Source organism: Chaetura pelagica, unplaced genomic scaffold, assembly GCF_000747805.2.
Source record: "Chaetura pelagica isolate M959 unplaced genomic scaffold, ChaPel_1.0 scaffold302, whole genome shotgun sequence".
In the NCBI taxonomy this organism is placed as follows: Eukaryota; Metazoa; Chordata; class Aves; order Apodiformes; family Apodidae; genus Chaetura; species Chaetura pelagica.
In genome coordinates this window covers 128,571-135,925 of record NW_009952561.1, presented here as the reverse complement: position 1 = coordinate 135,925, position 7,355 = coordinate 128,571, and positions in this window count along the sequence as shown.

The window sequence follows — 7,355 nt, the reverse complement described above, 5'->3', positions numbered from 1 at the left end:
ACCAACCAACCAACCAACCAACCAACCAACCAACCAACCAACCAACCAACCAACCAACCAACCAACCAACCAACCAACCAACCAACCAACCAACCAACCAACCAACCAACCAACCAACCAACCAACCAACCAACCAACCAACCAACCAACCAACCAACCAACCAAACCAAGCACCAACCAACCAACCAACCAACCAACCAACCAAGCACCACAAACCAAACCTGACACTGTATTTGAGATCCTTGTGGGGTCTCCCCATGGTCCTGAGCACACACCTGGAACCAGCCCCACATCCCAGGGGAGGGAACATCACTCAAGACTTTGCTGCCAACTGAAGTTGGGCTGCTCCCTCACACTTCCCATCTGATCCCCCTTTAATCCCATGTCCCACAGAGCACCCCAGAACAAACCTGACCCACGGACCCTCTGGGGTGACATAAAGTCACCAGAGTTGCTGCTGCCACCCCTGTCACCCTGGACCCATCAGCATTTCCCTCAGCAACACTGAGGCTTTGGCAGCTCAACCCGAGGCAGCAGATTCATTAAAACCATCAAGTGTTCCCAGCTTTTGGAGAAAAAGAAGTGGGAAATAAGAAAAAAAAGAATAAAATCAAAGCCCAAGTAATTATTTTGGTCTTTTTCTTCCTCCCTTGAGTGGAGGAAAAGAGGAGAAACTGGTGGGTTTCTCCCCCCAGGGGGTTTGCAGCCCATGGGGAGAGGATCCTTAATCATATTAAACCTGATTTGATTGTGGAGCTTGAGCCCATCATCCCTGCTGTGACATTTCTGTGGGGGGGCTGCTTGGCTTCCCTGAGATAGTTCCTCTCTTCTTTTTTATTCCTCCTCTGAGGAGAAGTGGCCCCTTCTGCAGCCCAGCCTGGTGGCAGGGACTCTGTGCTCAGGCAAGGATGGAAATTGGGGGGGGAAACTGCTGGGATGGAGCAGGTGCCTCTGACAGAAGGGAGAGGAGGTGGGGAAGTAAAAAGGAGAGGGAAATAAAAAAGGAGAGGGAAATATAAAAGGAGAGGGAAATATAAAAGGAGAGGGAAATATAAAAGGAGAGGGAAATATAAAAGGAGAGGGAAATATAAAAGGAGAGGGAAATATAAAAGGAGAGGGAAATATAAAAGGAGAGGGAAATATAAAAGGAGAGGGAAATATAAAAGGAGAGGGAAATATAAAAGGAGAGGGAAATATAAAAGGAGAGGGAAATATAAAAGGAGAGGGAAATATAAAAGGAGAGGGAAATATAAAAGGAGAGGGAAATATAAAAGGAGAGGGAAATATAAAAGGAGAGGGAAATATAAAAGGAGAGGGAAATATAAAAGGAGAGGGAAATATAAAAGGAGAGGGAAATATAAAAGGAGAGGGAAATATAAAAGGAGAGGGAAATATAAAAGGAGAGGGAAATATAAAAGGAGAGGGAAATATAAAAGGAGAGGGAAATATAAAAGGAGAGGGAAATATAAAAGGAGAGGGAAATATAAAAGGAGAGGGAAATATAAAAGGAGAGGGAAATATAAAAGGAGAGGGAAATATAAAAGGAGAGGGAAATATAAAAGGAGAGGGAAATATAAAAGGAGAGGGAAATATAAAAGGAGAGGGAAATATAAAAGGAGAGGGAAATATAAAAGGAGAGGGAAATATAAAAGGAGAGGGAAATATAAAAGGAGAGGGAAATATAAAAGGAGAGGGAAATATAAAAGGAGAGGGAAATATAAAAGGAGAGGGAAATATAAAAGGAGAGGGAAATATAAAAGGAGAGGGAAATATAAAAGGAGAGGGAAATATAAAAGGAGAGGGAAATATAAAAGGAGAGGGAAATATAAAAGGAGAGGGAAATATAAAAGGAGAGGGAAATATAAAAGGAGAGGGAAATATAAAAGGAGAGGGAAATATAAAAGGAGAGGGAAATATAAAAGGAGAGGGAAATATAAAAGGAGAGGGAAATATAAAAGGAGAGGGAAATATAAAAGGAGAGGGAAATATAAAAGGAGAGGGAAATATAAAAGGAGAGGGAAATATAAAAGGAGAGGGAAATATAAAAGGAGAGGGAAATATAAAAGGAGAGGGAAATATAAAAGGAGAGGGAAATATAAAAGGAGAGGGAAATATAAAAGGAGAGGGAAATATAAAAGGAGAGGGAAATATAAAAGGAGAGGGAAATATAAAAGGAGAGGGAAATATAAAAGGAGAGGGAAATATAAAAGGAGAGGGAAATATAAAAGGAGAGGGAAATATAAAAGGAGAGGGAAATATAAAAGGAGAGGGAAATATAAAAGGAGAGGGAAATATAAAAGGAGAGGGAAATATAAAAGGAGAGGGAAATATAAAAGGAGAGGGAAATATAAAAGGAGAGGGAAATATAAAAGGAGAGGGAAATATAAAAGGAGAGGGAAATATAAAAGGAGAGGGAAATATAAAAGGAGAGGGAAATATAAAAGGAGAGGGAAATATAAAAGGAGAGGGAAATATAAAAGGAGAGGGAAATATAAAAGGAGAGGGAAATATAAAAGGAGAGGGAAATATAAAAGGAGAGGGAAATATAAAAGGAGAGGGAAATATAAAAGGAGAGGGAAATATAAAAGGAGAGGGAAATATAAAAGGAGAGGGAAATATAAAAGGAGAGGGAAATATAAAAGGAGAGGGAAATATAAAAGGAGAGGGAAATATAAAAGGAGAGGGAAATATAAAAGGAGAGGGAAATATAAAAGGAGAGGGAAATATAAAAGGAGAGGGAAATATAAAAGGAGAGGGAAATATAAAAGGAGAGGGAAATATAAAAGGAGAGGGAAATATAAAAGGAGAGGGAAATATAAAAGGAGAGGGAAATATAAAAGGAGAGGGAAATATAAAAGGAGAGGGAAATATAAAAGGAGAGGGAAATATAAAAGGAGAGGGAAATATAAAAGGAGAGGGAAATATAAAAGGAGAGGGAAATATAAAAGGAGAGGGAAATATAAAAGGAGAGGGAAATATAAAAGGAGAGGGAAATATAAAAGGAGAGGGAAATATAAAAGGAGAGGGAAATATAAAAGGAGAGGGAAATATAAAAGGAGAGGGAAATATAAAAGGAGAGGGAAATATAAAAGGAGAGGGAAATATAAAAGGAGAGGGAAATATAAAAGGAGAGGGAAATATAAAAGGAGAGGGAAATATAAAAGGAGAGGGAAATATAAAAGGAGAGGGAAATATAAAAGGAGAGGGAAATATAAAAGGAGAGGGAAATATAAAAGGAGAGGGAAATATAAAAGGAGAGGGAAATATAAAAGGAGAGGGAAATATAAAAGGAGAGGGAAATATAAAAGGAGAGGGAAATATAAAAGGAGAGGGAAATATAAAAGGAGAGGGAAATATAAAAGGAGAGGGAAATATAAAAGGAGAGGGAAATATAAAAGGAGAGGGAAATATAAAAGGAGAGGGAAATATAAAAGGAGAGGGAAATATAAAAGGAGAGGGAAATATAAAAGGAGAGGGAAATATAAAAGGAGAGGGAAATATAAAAGGAGAGGGAAATATAAAAGGAGAGGGAAATATAAAAGGAGAGGGAAATATAAAAGGAGAGGGAAATATAAAAGGAGAGGGAAATATAAAAGGAGAGGGAAATATAAAAGGAGAGGGAAATATAAAAGGAGAGGGAAATATAAAAGGAGAGGGAAATATAAAAGGAGAGGGAAATATAAAAGGAGAGGGAAATATAAAAGGAGAGGGAAATATAAAAGGAGAGGGAAATATAAAAGGAGAGGGAAATATAAAAGGAGAGGGAAATATAAAAGGAGAGGGAAATATAAAAGGAGAGGGAAATATAAAAGGAGAGGGAAATATAAAAGGAGAGGGAAATATAAAAGGAGAGGGAAATATAAAAGGAGAGGGAAATATAAAAGGAGAGGGAAATATAAAAGGAGAGGGAAATATAAAAGGAGAGGGAAATATAAAAGGAGAGGGAAATATAAAAGGAGAGGGAAATATAAAAGGAGAGGGAAATATAAAAGGAGAGGGAAATATAAAAGGAGAGGGAAATATAAAAGGAGAGGGAAATATAAAAGGAGAGGGAAATATAAAAGGAGAGGGAAATATAAAAGGAGAGGGAAATATAAAAGGAGAGGGAAATATAAAAGGAGAGGGAAATATAAAAGGAGAGGGAAATATAAAAGGAGAGGGAAATATAAAAGGAGAGGGAAATATAAAAGGAGAGGGAAATATAAAAGGAGAGGGAAATATAAAAGGAGAGGGAAATATAAAAGGAGAGGGAAATATAAAAGGAGAGGGAAATATAAAAGGAGAGGGAAATATAAAAGGAGAGGGAAATATAAAAGGAGAGGGAAATATAAAAGGAGAGGGAAATATAAAAGGAGAGGGAAATATAAAAGGAGAGGGAAATATAAAAGGAGAGGGAAATATAAAAGGAGAGGGAAATATAAAAGGAGAGGGAAATATAAAAGGAGAGGGAAATATAAAAGGAGAGGGAAATATAAAAGGAGAGGGAAATATAAAAGGAGAGGGAAATATAAAAGGAGAGGGAAATATAAAAGGAGAGGGAAATATAAAAGGAGAGGGAAATATAAAAGGAGAGGGAAATATAAAAGGAGAGGGAAATATAAAAGGAGAGGGAAATATAAAAGGAGAGGGAAATATAAAAGGAGAGGGAAATATAAAAGGAGAGGGAAATATAAAAGGAGAGGGAAATATAAAAGGAGAGGGAAATATAAAAGGAGAGGGAAATATAAAAGGAGAGGGAAATATAAAAGGAGAGGGAAATATAAAAGGAGAGGGAAATATAAAAGGAGAGGGAAATATAAAAGGAGAGGGAAATATAAAAGGAGAGGGAAATATAAAAGGAGAGGGAAATATAAAAGGAGAGGGAAATATAAAAGGAGAGGGAAATATAAAAGGAGAGGGAAATATAAAAGGAGAGGGAAATATAAAAGGAGAGGGAAATATAAAAGGAGAGGGAAATATAAAAGGAGAGGGAAATATAAAAGGAGAGGGAAATATAAAAGGAGAGGGAAATATAAAAGGAGAGGGAAATATAAAAGGAGAGGGAAATATAAAAGGAGAGGGAAATATAAAAGGAGAGGGAAATATAAAAGGAGAGGGAAATATAAAAGGAGAGGGAAATATAAAAGGAGAGGGAAATATAAAAGGAGAGGGAAATATAAAAGGAGAGGGAAATATAAAAGGAGAGGGAAATATAAAAGGAGAGGGAAATATAAAAGGAGAGGGAAATATAAAAGGAGAGGGAAATATAAAAGGAGAGGGAAATATAAAAGGAGAGGGAAATATAAAAGGAGAGGGAAATATAAAAGGAGAGGGAAATATAAAAGGAGAGGGAAATATAAAAGGAGAGGGAAATATAAAAGGAGAGGGAAATATAAAAGGAGAGGGAAATATAAAAGGAGAGGGAAATATAAAAGGAGAGGGAAATATAAAAGGAGAGGGAAATATAAAAGGAGAGGGAAATAAAAAGGGAGAGGGAAATAAAGAGGGAGAGGGAGGGAAATACAAAAGGAGAGGGAAATAAAAAAGGAGAGGGAAATATCAAAGGAGAGGGAAATGTGAAAGGAGAGGGAAATACAAAAGGAGAGGGAAATGTAAAAGGAGAGGGAAATATAAAAGGAGAGGGCAATAACCCCCCTGTCAGCCTGTATCCAAGACATAAGGACCTTCAGGAAGAATCACACTCAGGGTGGGATGAAAAGGCTGCACCAAATGCAGAGGAGCCAGCAGGGATGGGTTTGTGACCCAGGAGGGCAATGGGGAAGATGGGGCCTCATTCCTGGAGGATGGAGGTTGATTTCTTGGCAGGTTCAGCTGTTTGGTGGGTAAATGATGCTCAGCCCAACTTCCTCAGCTCTTAGTTGGTGGCCCAGGGATGATGGTGCCACTGATCTGGTTCTGAGCTGGAGAGGCTTTGTAAATAAGGAGGTGGAACCTTTCCAGGAGAGACAACAGCAAAACACACCACTCAGGTGTCCCAGGCTTGGGGCATGTGGGGTAAAATACAAGCAAAGAGCCCTGGAATAGGAACATTTCCCTGTGCAGCAGTTCCTTGGTGTTGGCAAGGAAGGAGGAGCCAGGGATACTGCCCTGGGCAAGGAGGGGGATCAACAGGAATGAGCTTTTTTTTTAATGAGCCCCACTGGGTTCAAAGCAAAGGTTTAGGGCAGTTCTGGACTCCTCTTCCCACCAGTGCCAACCCAGGGGTGTTCTGGGGCTGCCCCACTTCCCAGCAGGGTCCTGGCCTCTGGCTCAGCTCTTATCCCAGCACAGAACTGGTTGTTGGTGGAGGACACATCACTCCTGCCCACTGCCCCATCCCAGCCCTCCTTCTCTCTTGTTTTCACATTCACCACCTCCCAGTTGTCAATAAAACGTGTTGGGAGCAGAAGGAGCAGCCCTGGGATCCCAAAAGGTCCTGGATCAAAGCTAATTACTCTTCAAATGACTTCTAATCATCTCTCCTGCTCTGTCCCCCACAGCAGCCCCTGCTCCTGCAGCCCTGGAGCTGAAAGGAGGAAACCAATGTAAAACCCCAACCATTAGGAAACCACAACCCCCCCAGATCTGCCCAACCCAAGCAGACAAAAAGCAGCTGAGGGGTTTTGCAGGGTGGCTTGGCCTGGGTCCTGCATCTCAGTGGGGGCTCTGGGCACATCTTGGCTGCCTGGGGAGAGGTTTCCTCCTCCCCTCACTGCTTCTGCACCTTATCTCCAGCCCCAGAGCAGCTGCTTGGGCTCTGGAGCTGCTAATCCTGGCCCCCCCAAGGCTGCTGGGAGCACAGACAGCAGCCCAGAGGTTCCATCCTGAGTTATTCCCCCTTCTCAGCTCCCCCTGCCCCCATCCCAGATTTCCCCTCCATGTGCTTTTTCCCCTCCATCAGCTTTTGGGGGACACCAGCACCTTCCACCTGCAGCCCCAGGGAAGGGTTTTCCCTGGCCAAGGTTTGGCCTCACTTGTGCAAGCTGCCTGCCCATTTCTCCCAGTTCTCCCAGTGGAGAAGGGACTGCTCAGGTCCCAGGGGAATTCTGGCCTCCAGCTCAGTGGCCACAGTCCCTTGGGAAGCTCTGGCACACAGACCAGAGTCTGCCTGCAAATGTCTCCTGTCCCCAAGGGCTGCCCTTCCATTAGGTGAAAAAAAATAGAAAGGGGAAAAAGGAGAAATCAAAAGGAGCTGGAAATCAATCAGAGGCTTTTTATTTGCTATTTTTTTCCCTTCCCTGCACAAGGTTTGCTGAGCACAAACCCCCTGTCCTGGCTGCTGGGGCTGGGGGAGGGATGGGGGTGGTGAGAAGGGCTGTGGGATGGGGCAGGGAGGGCACAGGGCAGGGGGGGCACAGGGCAGGGGGGGCACAGGG